This window comes from Odocoileus virginianus, chromosome 2 (genome assembly GCF_023699985.2).
Source record: "Odocoileus virginianus isolate 20LAN1187 ecotype Illinois chromosome 2, Ovbor_1.2, whole genome shotgun sequence".
Lineage (NCBI taxonomy): Eukaryota > Metazoa > Chordata > Mammalia > Artiodactyla > Cervidae > Odocoileus > Odocoileus virginianus.
Window position 1 is genome coordinate 95,099,664 of NC_069675.1, and position 20,368 is coordinate 95,120,031.

Genomic DNA, 20,368 nt, shown 5'->3' on the forward strand with positions numbered 1-20,368 from the left:
ACCTGTGGCCCTGAAGCTTCCCCATCCGTATGGGCCACAGGTCTTCAAGGTGGAGAAGGATTGGGCTTACCACTATGTCCCACCATGGGGTTGGGTGATGGTATTGCTCCTATCTGCATGTGAGAAGAGAAAGGCTCAGAGAAGTTGGTAACTGGCCCTGCAGGACAGGAAGGGTACAAATTCTCAGGCCTGCTGTCTCCCTGGGATCTGGGATTCCATTCCCACCGCCCTCCTCCAGATTGAAAAACTCAAGTGCAAAATGCATTTCCCCTGCAGGACATCCTCCTCCCTCTCCCCCAAACCCACACAGTGACCCTGGCCTGGCCCTCTGCGCCCAGGAGGAGCAGGGTCCCTATCACGCATCTCGGAGCTGGCTTTCACATCGATGGAGCACAAAGGGGGGTAGCCGGGCAGAGAAAGAGCCCGACAGGCCAGGAGCCGGCTCCGCAGGCGCTTTTCTCCCTGCTTTCTTCCTCTCCCGGCTCTTTGTTAAGCTCCCTTTCAGCTGAGCCGGCAGAGCCTGGGTGTTCCGAGCTGACAATAATTGCTGCGTCTAGACAGTGTCTGGTATGAGGCCTCCCTCTCCCGCGCCTCCCCAAGGCTCGCTTTCCCAGCGCTGCCGGCCCTGCCCCATGCCCTGCGGTTCCCACACCCCTTCCCTTCTTTCTGGCTGCCCAGGGTCCCCGTCCTGCCTCCCTCCTGCTCAGACCCTACACCTCTCTCTCCTTCTCCTCCTTCGGTCTTCAGACACACTCACCCCATTGGGTCCCCAGCCTGAAATCCAGGGAACAAAAGTGGATTTGCATGGACAGAGGAGCCTGGCAGGCTACAGTCCATGGGGTCACAAAGAATTGGACATGACTGGGGAACTGAGCATACCTTCCCTGAGACAAGCATCGTACAGAGTCTGTATGCATATTCATTTATTTAATTTTCTCAACAGCCCTATGAGAAAGAGTGAAAACAAGCCTGTACTTTGTTCCATTTTACAGATGAGGAAACTGAGGTCCAGAGAGGTTAAATAACTTGCCCAAAGTAACAAAGCCAAGGAAGTGGAGGAGCCTGGATTTGAAGCCTCGGAGGATGGCTCCAGAGCCCCAACAATGAATAGCAATAGGAGTATTAAATGCTTACTGAATACTTGAGGCTGAGATTAACATTTTACATGTGCTGTTTCCTTTATCCTCACAACAGTGTTAGATAGGATCCAGGGTTATGCCCATTATACGCATTAAAGGAGAATAGCCCAGGGCTGCTGGGTGTGGCCAGATGGTGACCTAACTCTGTTAGAAAGGCCCAGTAATCCCTGAGCTGCCTGTGAAAAGCTTGCCCTGGAGTAGGAGCTCAATAAGTGTTGCTATTTCATTTCCCACTTCTTCCTTCTGGGCTTTCATGAGCCCCAGCCAGGCTGGAGAAGACAGTGTGGGACTCATGAGATCGTGGCCTAGAAGAGGGACCTGGCAAACCAGTTACTTTCAGTGTGGAGGGGAAATTATGATGATGTGAGTGATGCAGGACCTCTGGGAGACAAGAGGAGGGACCCTGAATCCAAGAAGGCTTCCTGGAGGAGGTTAAATCAACACTGTCTAGGAGAATGAGTAAGAGTTGGGCAGGTTAAGTGACTTCCCTGGTGGTCCAGTGGCTAAGACTCCATGCTCCCAATGCAGGGGGTCCAGGTTCGGTCCTTGGTTAGGGAACTAGATCCCACATGCTGCAAACAAGATCCGGAGAAGCCAAATAAATAAATTTATAATTGGTCAGGTTAAGGGGGAGGGAAAGGGGCTCCTAGCAGAGGGACCCACATGTAAGAAGGTCTCGAAGTCCAGGGTTACCCCAGAGAACCCGAGATCTCTAAGCAGCTTTGTTGGGCTGAACAGATACAGGAGCCAAGGACGGAGCCAAGTGAGCCAAGGCCGCAGCTGCGATTAGGAAGGGCCTCAACAGCCAGGCCACTGAGCACTGGGACAGAACCCAATGCTGGGAGGCCAGTTAGGAGACTTCAGGAGTCTGGGCAAGCAGCGCTGGGATAACTAGGAAGGTGTGGAATGGGGCAGGCTGAGTGAAGGAGACAGAGGCCTAAGGAGTTTTAGAAAGATGGCCTCCTGTGATATAGGGGACTGGCCTGTGAGTTCGCCTTCAATGCCGTTCCAGACAAGGACGCAGCAAAGATGAAGGCGTGGAGGTAGGGGGAGCCAGGTGTATGTCTGGGAGGGAGACAGTGGGGCCTTCATAATTAAGGTTTGGAGGATTAACTGGGAAGATTCATCTAGAACCTTGGTAGGATGGATTAAAGGGGCAAACCTGGAGGCAGGGAGGCTGGGGAAGAGGCCATAAGGAGGCCGCTGCTGAGTGGATTTTCCTTCCCTAGCAGATCGGTCCTCATCTTCAACTGCTCTTCCCTTCTGCAGAGTCATTTTGATTCTGCACCGACTCCCTCCCCACGGGCTGCTCACACCTTCCACCACCAGCTGGAGATGGAAGGAGGACACTCACCATTCAGTCCCCACCCAGGCCATCGACAGAAATGTCAGACGGCGCATCCACGCCTGATCACCTCTCTCGGCCACTGCAGGGGCCAACACCGGCAGGCGCATCGATGAGCTCCCGGCCTGCCACCTCTGGGCCTGCCTCCGACCGATGCAGCTGAGTGGTGGCTTCTCTGGACTTGACTTGGAAGGCGTAGCCTGGACCTCGTCAGGAGCCATGGGTGCTGGCCTCTATCCTGAAACACTGGACTGTGGATCTGATGCCGGGAGTTCAGACTGGAAAAGGAGAAAAATAGGAACCAGCAGGTGATATAAGGCCAGCGGGGATGGTCTGGGAGCACTAACAGTGAAGACCACAGAGGCCCCCCATCCTGGACTCCAAATACCTGGGTACATAGGTTCAGAACTCAGAATTTTCCCAGTTGTAGGAGGAAAGGATTACACGTAGACCACGTATATCCTAATACCCCCAGTGAAGTGTGGGGCAGCCCCTGTAATCAGACACGTTAACAGGTCTGCAGCAAAGCCTATGAACAAAGATATAACCCCCCTTTGAAGCTCACTTTTCTCATCTCTAACATGGAGCAATGGCTGTAGTAGGCTCCCAGGGTTGCCCTGAAAATTTGATGATTTCCATGATACCGGCCAGCCCGCAGGAGACACAGGTTCTTGGCCTGCCCCGAGCCCTTTGGGGTATGTGCTGCTCCTTCCTGGAATATCCATCCCTAAACATCTCAGGAGATCCCTCTCTCACTTCCTTTAGGACTCGCCCCAGCAAGACTTGCCCTGTCTATCCCCATCTCCTCCAGCCCCTCTGTTCTCTTCTCTCCCTTCCCAACCTCTATCATCTGACATATCACTTAATCGATTACCCCTTGTTAATTGCCTGCCCTCCTGCAGTAGATTCCAAGCTCCGTGTAGTCAGGACTCTGCTGTCACCCACTTTGCCCCAGCACTTAGGAAAGAGCTGGCACAGATGGGCACTCTGATTTCTGTTGAATGAGTGACAGTCTGTTAAATGTGCCTTGCGCATCGAAAAGGCTCAATGAGGCCCAGCCCTGTATCATCACCCTTGTTATTATTGATGCTGCTGTTATTATTTATTTTTTTAGTTGCCCTATGGCATGTGGGATCTTCCTGGACTGGGGATTGAACCCATATCCCCTGCACTGGCGGTGGATTCTTAACCACTCCACCACCAGGGAAGTCCCACTATTATGAATATTATTATTAGCATCATTCCTATGTTCCTCAGCTGATCCCAGTCCTTGGTTCTCCAGCCTCTGAAATGAGCATCCTGGGGACTGAGGCATCAGCCGCCAGAAGCAGAAACAGGTCCTTGCTGGAGAGACAAAGAAGGCTGCCCACCCCCCTGGGGGAGCCTGCGCCCCTCACTGGAGAGAGAGGCCTGGGAGAAGCTTGGAGAAGGCACACAGCCCCATTGAACAGGGCTGCCAGAAGGCCATACATAATTCATTGCCAAATGGGGCGGCGGGCGGCTGTGCGCTGGGGGCTCACTCCGCGCCTGGCACTTTGCTGACTGCTCCTCACACGTTGCCTCATTGCATCTTCTTGGATTTGCAGGGTGCGAACCTTCCCCCCACCTCTCCCTTTTCCCCGGGGGGTGGGGGGGAGCCTGAGGTTTAGAAAATGGGGCCATCGTGCAAGACATGCAGCTTCTCAGCGGCCAAGCGGGATCCATGCTCCTGGCCTCTCTGTGGAGGAAAGAGACCTACCCCAGACGGGGCAGCGGAGGAAGGGTCAGGTCACAGCAGGGCAAAAGGAAGGGGGGCGGGGAACCCACAGCCCAAGCCTCCTGCTCTCCGGGAAGACAAGCTCCCTGCTGTGGCCGCTGAGAGTGCTGGCTCTGGAATTTCAAGGGCTCAGTTTGCTCAGCTGGAAAGTGGGAGGAACAGAACCCATCCCCTGGGGCTCCGAGGTCCTGCAGACAGGATGCTGGCTCAGAAAATGGCATCTGCCCAGGAGGAAAGCCAGTCCCCAAAAAGGTTACATCCTCTACGATTCCCTTCAGATAGCATATTTGAAGTCACACAATGATAGTGCGATGGAAGACAGATTAGGGACACGGCGGATGGAGGTGGAGTCGGGGCGTGGTTATGAAAGAGCCCCAGGAGGGATCCTTGTGCCGTTGGAAATGTCCTGCATCCTGCCTGTGACGGAGGATCCACAAACCTGTGATGAAATTGTGTGGAACGAGACACACACACAAAAGCCTGAAAGGGAAACTGGGGAATCGGAGTAAGACTGGGGGGCTGCGTCAATGTCTATATCCCAGCCCTGACACTGTCCTATTCTGCTCGATGCTTCCACTGGGGGAAACTGGGTGAAGGGTGCAGGGAGTATCTCTGTACTACTTCCTACAACTGCACGTCCATCTACAGCCATCTCAATGGAGACGTCAATTTTTAAAATGTCATCTGGGGAATTCCCTGGGAGTCCAGTGGTTAGGACTCTGTACCTTTACTGCTGAGGGCCCGGTATGGTCCCTGGTCAGGGAACTTAGGATCCCTCGTGTGGCACAGCCCCCCAAAAAACAAAAAAATGTCATCTACCTCTGCCCCAGAAAGGATTACGTGAACCATCTCAATCTGTTCTTTCCTCGGCTCTGAATTGTCCTTCCTGCCTCACTCTGAGTGTCCCCAGTCTTTATTCCAGAATGTTCCTGTTGTCTCTCACTTTTGCCTAGACTGGAATTCAATACCACCCCGTGGGAATCTAGACAGACCTGAGAGGAGGACAAGAAGGCCTTTGTCATCTGTCTCCTGTCTGCATCCAGCTGGGAATCATAGCCACGCGGAGGCTCCTGGTCAGGATTACGAAAACCATGAACCCACTGGCCTTGGTCTCCCACTCCGAGAGAGTGGGCCAGTGGAGAGAACGCTGAGTGTCCAGCCCTACGGCTCCCAGACCCAGCCAACCTTCTGCTGCACCATGTGACTTCAGACAATCTCTGTCCTCTTTTCAGTTCCTGGTTTCCTCATTTGAAGCACAAACGAACTGGACTGGATTATCCTTAGGGGTCTTCCAGGCCCGTGAAGAGGCGAGCCTGGCCCCTAATGCTGCTGCCCAGGGGACTCTCCTTGACATTTGTGTGATTGGTTGAGAAGAGCAGGGCCCCAGGGCTGCCTCGGGCCCTCCCTGCCTTTCAGCATCAGTGCGGTGGGAGGTCATTAAGTCACTCAACAGACGTGCATTGAGCACTCACCAACCGCCAAGCACTGGGGAATAAAAGGTAGGGGGTGGGAGGGCAATGCTGTCCCTGCCTTTGCGGAACCTGCAGTCTAGGAGGGAAGAAAGCCACAAAGAAAGACAAAATAGCAGCTGAGATCATGCAAAGAAGCAAAGCAGCAGCTGGGTTGGTATGTTTCAGGGCCATGGTGAGGGCTTCCCTGGGAAGTGACCATTGAGCCACTGAACTGAAGTCTGAGCAAGGAATCAACTCTAAGCAAAGAAGCAGCGAGGTGGCCAAGGGTAGAGGCTTCTCCACGACAGGAGCGGCAAGAGCTGGGGGCCTGTGCAGAGAGAAGGTCTGGAGTAACAGATCATGGTCCAGGAGAGAGCAACAGCTTCAGTGGGTTACACAGGAGAGTCGGAATGAGGGGAGCCAGGCTGAGGAGCCTCGTCTCCATCCCAGACAGAAGGGATCCTGTGAGCTGCGTTAAGCAATGGATTTGTGTTTGGATTTGGATTTTGTGTTGGATTTGTGTTTTGAAAATCTCCTCCTGGTTACCACGAGGAGAGGAGACCTCATGGGTGCTCCTTGTTGCCTTATATTTTTACCATGGTGTTATTGAGGCATGTCCAAGCATTAAATGAAGCATAAGATCCTTATAGCTCTTTTTGAAAATTGTTTTATTTTATTCTCTAATTCTTTCTGTGCTGGGTCTTTGTTGCTGCATGCAGGCTTTCTCTAGTTGCGGCGAGTGGGGGCTACTCTCTGGCTGTGATGCACAGGCTTCTCATTGTGGTGGCTTCTCTTGTTGCAGAGCATAGGCTCTAGGTATGTGGGCTTCAGTAGCTGTGTTGCTTAGGCATGTGGAATCTTCCTGGACCAGAGATTGAACCTGCACTGGCAGGCAGATTCTTCACCACGAGATTGCCAGGGAAGTCTTCCTTACAGTTGTTAGAGCCATAAAACCAAGACAAATTGGTCAAGCAAATACAAAATCAAATCGGATTCGTTTCACGGGACACATCTTTCTTTGAAACTCTGTCACCACCTACAGTGCAGCTATGGCTCTGAGTCTGTGGGGCAGAGCAGATTGGCTTTATAATCCAAGAAGAAAGGGGCAGACAACTCAAGAAAAAAATGGAGGCAATGAATTAAAGTACTTCACCAGTAAATAGCCAGATAACCGGCAAACGCATGATAAAGTGCCCAGCTTCATGACTCATTAAGAGGAAACACAAATTAAGATGACAGTGAATTACCACGTCAGACACAAGAAAACTGAAAGTGAAGAAGACTGACAATGGCAAGTGTTGGTAAGCGCGAGGAGCAACTGGAACTCACACCCCGCTGGCGGGAATGTGAATTGCTACAACCGTGGTGGGAAGCCTGTGTCAGGTCTGCTCCACTTGGGTACATCGTAGTCTCTGACCTACACTTCCTCTCCAAGGCATGTGTCTGTGTGTTCTCCAAAAGATGTGATGGGAAATGTTCATAGCAGCACTATTTGCATAATAGCCCTTCAAAGAATGAATTCAAATATCCTACAATTGTAGAACAATCTAGTGCATAAATGGTCAGCTTTAAGGATGGATAAGGGCTTCCCAGTGACACAATGATAAAGAATCCACTTGCAATACAGGAGCTGCAGGAGATGCTGGTCTGATCCTGAGTCAACTTGCAAGAGGTAACCCAGGTGCTTGGGCTTGACTGATGGGAATTTGACACCAGGAATAAGAAAGGGGCTGGCTTTCCAAGCCAGAGAACAAGAGCTCCTTTGGGGAAAGAGGTCTTATCTGCAGCCCTGGGGCACTGGAGATTGGTGGAGACTTTGGCACGGGCTTCCAGGAAAGGGGAGGGTGCTGGGCAGTGTGAGGCAGCCACACAGACCATAGTCTATTGACCCCAGGCAGCCCTGGGAAAGCTAAGCTCCAGTCCTGGGTTGAGGAATCCATTTGTTTGTAACGTAACCCCTCCCTACCTCCCTCTTTTGAAGCAGGTAAAGAAGGAGGGTTATTCCTTGCCCCTGAAAAGCAGACAAGTAACCTACATGCCAATGAGAAGGGTCCTGACTGTCTGGTATACACCTGTCAGTGAAGACTGGCTGGATGAATGCTCAGCTGGGCATGATGCTATGTGAATGGCTGAGTGGCACCTCCCCATGGGAAGTTCACTGACAGGTTTCCAGGAAAGGGACTGTAAAATAAGTTGAGTGTTTTCACTTAAAAAGCACCCACCATGGGCCAGGCCCTCTGCTCAGAGCTTTGGTGCACAACCTCATTTAATTTTACGTATACACCAATAACTCAGACATGACCATTTAAAAAATCAAGTCTGACAGTATCTGCCTTTCAGCTGGAGAGTCTAGTCCTTTTACATTTAATGTACTTATAATTGCAGGTAGCTTTATGTTTGTCATCCTGCTATTTGATATCTGTCTGTCCTCTTTCTTCATTGTTCCTTTGTTCTTCTTTGACTGCCTTCTGTTGTGTTAATCAAGTATTTATAAACATTCCATTTTGTCTTTTGCTTTTTTAGTTCTGCCCGTTTATAGTTTGGGCTGCTTTAACAGGGATTACAATGTGCATTCTTAAGTTATCACAGTCTACCTGCCCATAATAATGCATTTCTTCATGTATTCTGTAAGAACTTTATAGAAATAGAATTCTACTTGATTTTCTCCTGTCCTTTGTGCTATTATGGTCATTTTACTTGTTAAAAAATTTTTATTTTTGGTTGCACTGGGTCTTTGTTGCTGCATGCAGGGTTTCTCTAGTCAATGTGAGGGGTGATTACTCTTGGTTGCAGTGAATGAAAGTGTTAGTCACTCAGTCGTGTCTGACTCTTTCTGATCCCATGGACTGTAGCCTGCCAGGCTTCTCTGTCCATGGAATTTTCCTGGCAAGAATTCTGATGTGTGTTGCCATTCCCTTCTCCAGGGGATCTTCCTAACCCAGGTCTCCTGCATTGATCAAACCCAGGTCTCCTGCATTGCAGGCGGATGCTTCACTGTCTGAGCCGCCAGGGAAGCTCATTGGTGCATTTGTTTCTCATCGAGGTGGTTTCTCTTGCAGAGCACGGGCTCTAGGTGTTCAGGCTTCAGTAGTTTCAGCACTCGGACTCAGTAGTTGTGCCTCACGGACTCTAGAGTGTGGGTTCAGTAGTTATGGTACATGGGCTTAGTTGCTCCACAGCATGTGGAATCTTCCTGGACCAGGGATTAAACCTATATCCCCTGAATTGGCAAGCGGATTCTTACCCACTGCACTGCAGGGAAGTCCCCATATATTTTACTTTTATAGGTGATATAAATTCCAGAACACACTATCATTTTTGCTTTAAGGGCTCAATTAATTTTTAAAGATGTTAAGAAAAGGAAAATAGTCTTTTGTATCTATTCACATATTCACCATTCCTGGTGCTATTTTCTCCTGTAAAAATTTCCTTGTACATTTTCTGCAATTCTGGTATCATTTTCCTTAAGCCTAAATACTTTTGTTTAGCATCTCTTATAATGCAGACCTACTGGAAACAAATTCTTTGTTTTATATATTCAGGAATGTTGTTATTTTTCCATTTTGAAATATATTTTCACTGATAGCTTTCTAAGTTAACAGATTTTAATCTCATTTGTTGTCAATTGTTCTATTGTCTTCTGACTTGCATTATTTTAATAAGAAGTCTGTTGTCTTCTGCATTATTGTTTTCCTATACATAATTATTGTATGCATTTTTATAGCTGTATTCCAGATTTTCTCTTGATCTTTAGTTTTTGGCAGTCTGTCCATGATGTGCCTGAATATGATTTTCCTTGTATTTATCCTGGTTAGGGTTCACTGAACTTCCTGGATCTGCAGGTTGATTGCTTTTCCAAACCCATTGAACATTCTCAGCCAATATTTCATTAAAAAAAAAATTTTTTTTTTTTTTTGCTGCATTATCTCTCTTTCCACCTCTTGGACTCCAGTTACATGTATATGTTAAGACTGCTTGATGTTGTCCTATAGATTATTGAGGCTCTGTTCACTTTTTCCATCATTTTTTATCTGTGTTTCAGTGGGGATAATTTCTATTGATCTGTTTTTAAACTCACTGATTCTTTTCTTATTGATCGTGTCTATGTGTTACATGTTCCTGTTTATTTCCATATCTGGTGATTTTTTATTTTATTCTGGACATTGTGATGATATACTATAGAGCTTCTGGATTGTGTTATCTTCATCTGAAGAATTTTGTATACTGTTTCTGTTTAATTGTTGGCCATTCACCTTGGTCTTGTGAAGTCCTGGTTTTAGACTTTGTTAGAGCAGGTTTATTCTGGTCCTTACTCCTAAGTAATGGTCCCCCAGGATCTCAGTGAAAAGCCTGGTGTATTTACCAAGCCGCTCTAACTTGGCGAGATTTGAACTAGAAAATCTGTATCCCTAATGCCAAGCAGCTGCAAATATCGCTGCTCAGCTTTTTCAGGCCTCCAGCTGTGTTTTCCCCTGGACTCCTTGGAGTCATGCCCCACTACAGAGCCAGCCAAGAATCTGAGGGGAGTTTTCTCCCTCTGCAGCTCTGTTTTCTGGGATTTTTTTTTTTTCTCTCTCAACTTCCAGCTGCTCGGCAGACCCCGAACTCCCAACTTCTTACTTCTCAATCAATAAGGCTTCTCTGCTTTCTCTTTGAGTCTTACCCCCTCATGTACTACATAAACTAGGAAACACTCTCAGGAGAAAATCCAGATGAATGCGTTTCTCACCAGTAGAGTTTCTTTGTTTCAAGGGTCATAGCTCCTCTAGTTTGTCTGGTTTTGGTCACTCTCCAGTAATTCCAAACAAATCTGTTCTATATATTTCTGTACAGATTTTATAATTGTTACCAGCAGAAAGTTAATCTGATATAAACTACTCCTCCACTACCAGGAGTCTATGCTTTACAAACACTATGTCATGTTGCCTAAGACTTAATTTAGTGCTCATTTTGGGTCTAATTTTAGACTTGACACTGGAAGCAATATGGTTTAGTGGAAGATGTAAGTCATTGTGTTGAGGTCTGGAGCCAGCCATCTCTGTAGTTGAGTCTTGACCCTGATACTTTGCTGTGTGACCTTGAACAAAGTTCTTCACCTCAGTGAGCCTCAGTGGCCTCACTTGGGTAACAGGAAAAACAGTCCCTGTCTTCAGGATGAGCAATGGAAGTAACCTGAGCTAAAAACCCAGCACCATATCTATACATGGCGAAGTGCTGTTATTAGCACTGTTATTAGCAGTGAATTACATAATTCTATTCTTACAAGTAAATATCCTCAATGAAAAGATAACTAGATCCAGTGTTGACCTTGAGTCAGTCCCTACTCTGTCGACATACTTTAAGATACAAGCTGATGTCTTCAAGTTTGATTTCATAGTAATGTCAGAAGCGCATCTTCTAAGTGCAGGGAGAGACCTTCATCCTCTGAGATAGCCCTAACTGTGCCTCCTTGGTGGCAGAAAATCCCCAGGTAGAAGACCAACAAAGACTCCTGTTAATTCATATCTGGGCTAAGTTAAGTCCTGGCCAAATAAGAAGGGCTGGGTTGAGCCCAGCTTGGGTGCATGAGACAAGTGCTCGGGCCTGGTGCACTGGAAAGACCCAGAGGGATAGGGTGGAGAGGGAGGTGGGAGGGGGGACCGGGATGGGGAATACATGTAAATCCATGGCTAATTCATTTCAATGTATGACAAAAACATCATTGCAGTGGCAATGATGTAAAGTAATTAGCCTCCAACTAATAAAAATAAATTGAAAAATAAATAAATAAATAAATCAGATAATGAAAATAAATAAATCAGATTTTTTTTTTTAAAAAAAAGAAGGGCTGGGTTGGGTGATACTCACCAGGCTTAAACAGCAACTCAGATAGGGAGAGTACACTTGGTATTTATGGGGCAGGTCCCCCTCTAAAGGGGCAGATGTCACTGACACAGCAGCCAAAACAATCACCTCGACAGAGGGACTCATTGTCTTCAGGTAGAGCTGTGGAAGCCAAGGCTGCATCCTGGACCAACCAATGGCCATCGGCAAGTCCCCACCCTTCTCTGGATCTCCTTCCACCATCTGTACAAAGAATTAACCTCTAAAAGCCCTCTCAATGGGGAATCAGAAATCAAGTGACTTGACCCCTACCCATGGTCTTGCCTCCAACATAAGAAGTGACGAGGTTGGGCATCTCACTTTAATCACTCTCTGCTTCAGTTTCCCCATCTGGACGTGGGGTACACATGCTCAACACTCTCTTTTGCACCAAGCTGTCATGGATCCCTTGAAAATAACAAAGTATTCTGAAAGCCAGAATAACATATATGGAAACCCAAGATCTACAGCCTTGCACTGTGCTTGGCAAACTCAACAGAGTCTTGCATTATAAGGGCAAGGAGGGGAAATGGAGCCAGCCCACCCTTGGGGGGGAAAAAAAAATGAGAGCTTTCAAAGAGAGACAAATAACTTGCAATTTAAATGCATAAGAGACCAGGCTGTGCCACCGCATATGCAGATCGATGCAAATGATATGCAAATGGCCCAGAGCAAGCCTGGGTTTGCCAATGTCTTCTGCCAAGCAGCCGGTTATGGGGTTCAGCCAGGTCTGGTATGTGCCAGAAGCTCACATCTGGGGCCCAGAGGCCTTGGGGTGAATATCAGATTGCACCTCCTCCAGAAAGCTTTCCAAGACCCAGCAGGACACAGCCCTCTCCCTCCCTTCCCAGGGCTTGGTGCCTGCCTCCAGACTCTGCCAGGGTGCTACCATCTCCCCCTCCAGACTGTGAGCTCCTAAGGGCAGGGCTTTGTCTCATTCACCACTGCACTCCTGGAAACTGCAGAGAGCCTGGCAGCAAGCGGGTGCTCGGGGGCTGCAGGCTGAGTGATCTCAGGAAGGCAGCAAGAGTGGGTAAATTCATTTATAAGTCCTCCTTGATCCAGGGAAGAGGCCACATCCTCTACAGGGGCTTTGGGTTGACCTGTCACCCAACAATAGGTGACCTTCAGCATTAATCCCCTGTTACCAGTAAAGACTAAAAAACTGAAGTTTGCAAATAACAATTTATAAATTAGGAAAGATTCCCCTTTGTTGGTACAGTGACATCCTTACCCCTCTCTTTCATTCTGCTGTCCTTTCCGGGGTGGGCAAGGGCCTGACCCAGAATCAGTGTCCAATAAATATTGACTGATGTTTGAATGAACGCATGCATGCATGAACAAAAGAATGAGGTTTCAGTTCACTTTCCAAAAGTCACCCATAAGCCATAGCCCATTCTATCAAAACACAGACCTTAAGTTGAGCTACTGACTTTGTCTATTTGTTTCTACAAATACAAATTCTTTTCGGTGCCTTTCTAGACTTCAGGGACTATAACAGACACTTCTCTGCCCCCTTATACCCTCTGGTCTCCCCTCTGATTTCAGCTGCAAGAGGTGGACCGTCCTGACTCAGCGTAACTTGTGCCACCTTAAGCAGGAGATTTTCTGCCTCCAGGCTTCTCCCAAGGCCTCCCAAAGCCACTAGACAGCTCAGGAGTGGGGGGTAAAGATCCCCTGAGCAACTTTCTGCAGTGGAAAACAGAAGCCAGCGGATGAATGCTCCCCTTCTCCCATCTTCCAGAAAACAATTCTGGGAGGCAATCTGTACGCTTCTAGAGTTCCTCTTGGAAACCAGCCTTCTCTCACCCAAAAGAGAGAAGGACACCCCTCCCCCCCACCTCGCTCCTCCTCCTTCCACTCCTTTGCTCTCCTGCCTCCTGGGGTCACCCCCAAGTCCTTAATTCAGGCTCTGCTCTCAAAGGATCCCAAAATAAGGCAGCAGTTCTCAAAATCTGGTTGCACCCACAACTGGGCATCTCATGAACATGATATACACGTGAAGGTGGAAGCCGGATCGAGAACATCTTCACAGCCACAGGAAACTATTTCATGGATAAGCCAAAGGTTCAGTGGGGTTGAACAGGAACTCATTCATTCATTCGGCCTACAGCAGGCAAGGCCCCGCCCTTATGCTGCTATAGCCCAGTGAACATTGTGATGAGGACATGAATGGGCCACTGGGAAGGGCTGTGTCTTATTCCTAAATCCTCAAAATGATTTTGTTCCCCTGTGGGCAAAACTGTCCATTTTCAGATGAGGAAATCAGGACCTGTCCCAGAGAAGGTCAGACCACTCATAGATGTTGCAGCAGATATCAAAGCAGGAGCCTGCAGATACACCTGTCTGTCCTGGAGCCCATGTTTGGTGCCCAGGGCTTTGAGAGGAGGAAGCTCTGCTTGGGAATTACGTGGCCCATGCTCTAGACCAGTGCCTCCAACAGAAATGAGATGCCAGCCACAAACACAACTCATGTAGGTAACTTGAACTGTTCTGATAGCTTCATTAAAACAAAGTCAAAAGAAGCTAGTGGAATTCATTCTAATAATATTTGTGTTTAACCTAATACATCCAAAATATTATCATTTTGACATGTCATGAATATTTTAAATTCTTAATGAGATGTTTACTTTTATTTTTTCATACAAAGTCTGTGAACCCTGGTGTGTATCTTACACTTTAGGCACCTCTAGGTTCAGAACAGCCACATCTCAAGTGCTCACTTGGTGGTGGCACCTGGCTCATGTCCACTGGATAGTGCAGCCCTGATACCCCCATCCCGGCTCCAATTCCAAGCCTCCCCCCTGCCCACCCCCACTCCACACACACACTTGCAGAATCCCTTCCCAGTGCGTCTTCATTGGAGGGAAAGTGCTTTGTAAACTAATTGTGAGGGGGTGGTCACCACGACCTTCCTTTTGTCCATGTATCTTGGCAGCAAAGGCACCCCCAGAGACAAAGCTGCTGGGGGGCCACAAATCTGGGGAGACAGGCTCCCAGTTCCCCTTGTCTTCCCAAACTTGGAGCCCCACCCGCCCATGAGAGAGGGAGGGGAGGGGCTGGGGAGAGGAGTCCCTCTTCCCCCTTCCCCCAGGATGTTACAGCCACCAGGCTGTAACAGCTGCTTTAATTTTGTAAAATCCAAACTCTGGTTCTCTGGGAATGCCTGCTCGCTCCTTCACGCATTAGACACACATTTATGGAGCGGCTTCGGTTGTTTACGCTGTTAACCGTGAAGATGCTGAAGACACAGAGAGGAAAGCACCTGGCCTCCTCCAGGGAGTGCGAGCCTGGTGGATGAGGCCGGTCAAGCGAGCAAACAGCCCCTACGAAGCTCTGTGGGCGGCGCTGCAGAGGCTCCTTGTGGGCACCCGGCCTGGGCAAGGGGCCGGGAGCACAAAGTTCAAAGAAGGATGAGACCCAGCTTGTGATCAGGTGTGTGGCTGGCAGTCAGGATGTCTAGGAGGGCTGTCTGGACATCAGACAGTACCCACGGGTTGGTTGAGTCCAGCCCAGGGTAGGTCTTGAATGTTCCCTGAGACTCCTGCTCCAAACAGCAGGACTGCCAGAGAAACTGACTCGGCTTTGCTGTGCCTTTTGCAAAATCGCCAATTAGGTGACTAGGACACCAATCATGGCAATTCAGCTCCCTTTATTCACTGTTCACCGAGGCTCTATTGATGCTCTGCTGTGGGGAATACAGAGATGCAAAAGACAGTAGAAACCAGTGGGGGCAAGGAGGGGGGAAACACCAAAAACACAGGACTTTTATTTCCAAGCAGAATTGTGAGTTACACAGCAGAAAACCACCCTGCTACAAAGCAGGACTCTGAAACGGTGGTGGCTAAAATATAACAAACATCCTTTTAAATGCATGGCTGAGCTTGCAAGAAAGGAAGGGAACTCCCCAGGGATAAAAACAAAGACAGAGCTGAAAACCAGAGCAGGAATCATGAGGGCTAGTGTTGGTGCTGTGTTGGGCGGGCACAGGCAGGGAGGGGCTGTGGGACTCGGCAACCTGGGATTGGGTTTTACAGCCCCTATGGGGACAAGAAATAAGGCTTTGGGCTCCACAAAGCCAGGAGTTGTAATTGAGAACTACCTCCAAGCCAGACTCTTCAGAGTTACATTCTTGGTGAAAAGGTGGGCAAGGATTAAAAAAAAAATGTCCACTCTCTGCTCAAACAGATCACCAGTCTACATCTGCCACAGCCAGGGCTCTGGGAATTTGTAATCATAGACGGAGCCCCAAGGGGGCTGGGATTTAAATTTACACTACCCTGCTTCCCTTGTCTTCAGGAGACTCTGAAACCAAGAAGCTAATACAAAAAGGGGTCCCTGGCTAGAGATGCCTGTGGGCACTGGACAGAAACAAATGCAAACACTCCCTAGAGGGCCATGACCTCAACTCAGGCTGCTCAGGGTTCCCACAGACAAAGGTTCCTGCAGATGAGCTCACAAGGACAAAATTACAAAACAAAAGCAGTCCTGAGACAGAGTCAGTGGGAAAACCAATGATATGCTTGCCCCACTCCCCTCACCGACCCCCACCCACCTCACTGAACCTCAGATGATAGATCCAGGTGATAGAGACCAGAGAATAGCTGTGATTGCAATGACTAAAATGTTTTGGGAAATATGAAAAAGAATTAATATAATGAAAAAAGAATAGCCAGGGTTCCTGCTATAGACAGCAGATTAATATAAGTGCTGCCACAGCAAGCACTAAAGACAGCAGATTAAACACAGGCATTTATCCCTGATCTCTCCTGAAATTTTTCAAAAAGGAGCAGAAAAGGAATTTTTTAAGTATCGCAATGATAAAAAAAAAAGGATAATTTTAAAATTGGAAAGCAGACTGATGAGTGAGAATGGACTTCATGGATGCAAAAAAATTGAGTCCTAAACTGGCAGTGAGGAAAGTCTAGAACACACTAAACCCCCAAAGGTTCAGGAACTGAGTACCAGGTACTTCCAGCAGCACAGGTAAGAAAGCAGAGGGAACCACAGCAGACTTGAAAGAGAGCTTTAAAGAGCAGCTAGTAACCAAGATTCCATTCCCCAAGATGACTGCCTCTACTATATCCCAACAGGATATTATTCCCTGGAGTGGGTAAAACCATGGGACTCTGTGCTGGGGAAGAGTAGACCCAGCTAGGGGCAGGGGCATTGCACTGAAAGTGGGGAAATTAAGTGAAGGTCCTCACAGTGAATATTAATACTCCCAGATGGCAATCAGGTTTAGTATGAACCTCCAGGCAGGAGACTGAAAGATAACTCTTGCAGATCTGAGAAACCTAGGAGGAAACACCTAAAGGCGGTGACATTAGAAGTTGCTCAATGAAAGAGCCTAGCCAGATCACCCTTCAGTGGAGTCTCTGGTGGGAAGCCAACTCTGAGCTCTGAGCTTCTGAGCAGACTATGTGTGCAGAAGCCAAGGGTGACAAAGCACACAAGAGAAGCTCCTAACTCATAGTCAAACAATAACAAACAGATGAAAAGCAACGTGGAGGGAACGCAGATGATGACAAAAAGAAAATCCAAAAAAATCATCATTAGCATCGTCAAAGACATAAGAGCACACATTAAACAAGTACAGGATGTCATTAAAAAGGAATGTTCCGAGAACAAAAAAAATATCTCTTGCATAGCACAAATTAAAAGTTTAATGGAAAGTTTAGAAGATAAAGTTGCAGATTAGGCAATTTCCCAGCAAGTAGAGCAAAAAGACAGAATACAAGACAGTAAAGATGTGAAAATTAGAGAACCAAACTGGGAGATCTCACATCCAAATAAAAAAACTCCCATAAAGAATAGAGAAAATAAAAGAGGAGGGGGTACTCATTCAATAAGTTATTCAAGTAAATGTCTCTGAATTAAATTACATGAGTTTCCAGTTTGAAGACGCCCACTAAGTACTGAACAAAATGGATGCTATTTGCACATGAAGATTTACTATTGTGAAATTTTAGATCACTGAGAACAAAAGAAAAATCATACAAACTCCAAGAGAGAGAAAAACTAGGTTTTGCACAAAGCATCAGAAATCAGAAGGGCATCAGATTTCTTAACAACACCACCAATTTAGACCACAATGCCTTCAAAATCCAGAAAAAAGTATGCATAAAAGTTAGAATTCTATACCCAACCAAACTATCAGTTGTGAGTGTTGAATAAAGATTTTCAGAAATAAACAGTCTCAAAAAGCGTAACTCCCATGCATCTGTAACAGAAGGGCTTCCCTAGTAGTTCAGACAATAAAGAATCTGCCTGCAATGCAGGAGACCCAGCTTCAATCCCTGGGTCAGGAAGATCCACTGGAAACGGAAATGGCAACCCTCTCCAGTATTCTTGCCTAGAGAATTCCATAGACAGAGGAGCCTGGATGGCTAAAGTCAGTGGGGTGGCAGAGAGTTGGACACGACTGAACAACTAACACAGCAACAGCAGAGGTCCTGTAACACAGCAGGACCCTATGGGGCCTTCCTAGAACAGAGTTCCCACTCTCCCCTGCTGCATCCTCCGCCTCCCTTTGGTCTGTAGAAAAACTTTAGTCAAAGAATAAACTTATACAACATTGCAAAGCAGCTATATTCGAATAAAAATTAATCAAAATAAAATAATAAAAAAGAATAAATTTAATCAGAGAAGTGAGAAAAGGCAGAAAGAAGGGGAAAGTCAAGCAAGACAAAATAATAATAGTTTAGCCGTGAAACAAAGCCAATGACCTTTAGTTCCTCCTCAAGGACTGCAGATAATACTCAGAGCTATATATCCTTTGAGCTGTTCTGCAGAAACTTCCAGGTGGAAGGAGTTAACTCTATGCTATCCACAAGCACTTAGACCCCAGCTCGGTTGGAACCAGAAGGTTGATGATGTTGACTCTTGATTACCTCACCACCAACCAATCAGATGAATGTCTAGGAGCTGATCACATACCGCCCCCCGCCACACACCCCACCTCACCCTATCTTTAAAGCTCTTTACCAGAATGTCCTTGGAAAGTTTAGGACTTTTAAGCATTAGTTACCTGGACTCCTTGGTTGGTGCCCCGCACTTTGCTTCCCCACATCCTAGTGTCAATAGATTGGCTTCACTGCACATAGGCAAGTGAACCCAAGTTTGGTTTGGGAATATCCTTTCTTGGGAATTTACTGGAGAATGGAAACCCACTCCAGTGTTCTTGCCTGGAGAATCCCAGGGACAGGGGACCCTGGTGGGCTGTCTCTGTGCGGTCGCACAGAGTCGGACAAGACTGAAGTGACTTAGCAGCACCAGCAGTGGTCCCTAAAACAGGGACTAAATCAAGAAGGAAGTTAAGATGGGAAACTCACGCCTAAGGGAAATATTGTGAGTCCTCAAGCTGTTGATGAAGGGAGAGCACAACAGCCTGGAGGGAATTGGAACAGACCAGGAAGGTCTGTGAAAGAAGCCTCCAAGACGATGCAATGGGAAATGGGCTTGGATGTATCAAGAGGTGGTTGGTGCTGCTGAGGAATGATTTGGGATGGTTTCGTGATAATTAGACAGAAAACGAAGCAAACAAATAAAAACTAGACAGTATCAGTGACAAGCAAAACAAAAGATTGTGAAAGAAAAGAAAAATTGCTAGTGTGTTCTATGTGGGACAAAGGTGAATAGAATTTATGTAATCATAATAATGTTAACTTTAAATTATGATTTAAACAAAACTGGAAGAACAGTGGGACAGGAAGTATGTATGCGCAAGGTAGAGGGACGGGTGTTGATGGTAAAATCCAGGTCGTTCCTCACTTTCTGGTGTGAAAAGTTGACAGATAATGTCTGAAAACTAGGGGTGGGGAATAATAAAGCATGTTATTTAGTGGTACAGAGGTAAATTCCAAAAGCAATAATAAAACAGCAGAAGTTGCCTGCCCCTGGGGAGCAGAAAGATGGACAAATTTGAGGATGGGGGACAGGAGGCTGAAATTTCCATGATAAGTCTGTGGACCTACTTGATGCTTTAAACTATATGCCTATATACAGATGAAAACTTCAGAAACAGATGAGACAGGTGGACAATACACTTCTCATATCCTCTTATGTGCCAGCTTGAATCCTCTTAGCTTCACCAGTCTACAAGAGTCTTTGCCAGTTGTTTAGTCCCAGCCAACTCTGCAAGGATGCTGATCAACTCTACATGGACACAGCCTGATGGCATTTCTGCTTCCTGCCCCCATGGGCTTCTCTATGGCTGCTGGTGCTTGAAATGCTATGGATTCACTCAATGCCCAGACAAGCGCAAGATAGTTCCAGAAGATCAAGCAATCAGTTCTGCTTAACATCAAGCAGTGGCCAGCTCAATAATGTACCTTCACATTGGTTCTCACTCCTTTCCTTTTTTGAGACTGAACTCCCTGAAACATTAAGTGGCACTTCAGCTCAGTTCAGTTCAGTTGCTTAGTGGTGTACGATTCTTTGCGTCCCCATGGACTGCAGCACGCCAGGCTTCCCTGTTCATCACCAACTCCTGGAGCTTGCTCAAATTCATGTCCATCGAGTCGGTGATGCCATCCAACTATCTCATCCTCTGTTGTCCCCTTCTCCTCCTGCCTTCAATCTTTCCCAGCATGAGGGTCTTCTCCAGTCAGTCAGTTCTTCGCATCAGGTGGCCCAAATATTGGAGTTTCAGCTTCACCATCAGTCCTTCCAATGAATATTCAGGACTGATTTCCTTTAGGATTGACTGGTTTGATCTCCTTGCTGTCCAAGGGACTCTCAAGAGTCTTCTCCAACACTACAGTTGAAAGGGATCAATTCTTCAGCGCTCAGCTTTCTTTATGGTCCAACACTC

General features: G+C 47.3%; 1 long non-coding RNA gene across 4 annotated transcripts in view; it reads right to left on the reverse strand.

Moving 5' to 3' along the window:
* Positions 1 to 908: 908 nt before the first annotated feature.
* Positions 909 to 20,368, reverse strand: part of LOC139030833 (uncharacterized) — a 65,676-nt gene continuing 46,216 nt past the window's right edge. For all 4 annotated transcript variants that reach the window (XR_011483248.1, XR_011483244.1, XR_011483247.1 and 1 more), the window contains 2 exons: positions 2,494 to 2,762; positions 909 to 1,711 (listed from right to left, as the gene is read on the reverse strand). This is a non-coding gene — a long non-coding RNA (uncharacterized lncRNA). The remainder of the gene's footprint in view (positions 1,712 to 2,493; positions 2,763 to 20,368) is intronic.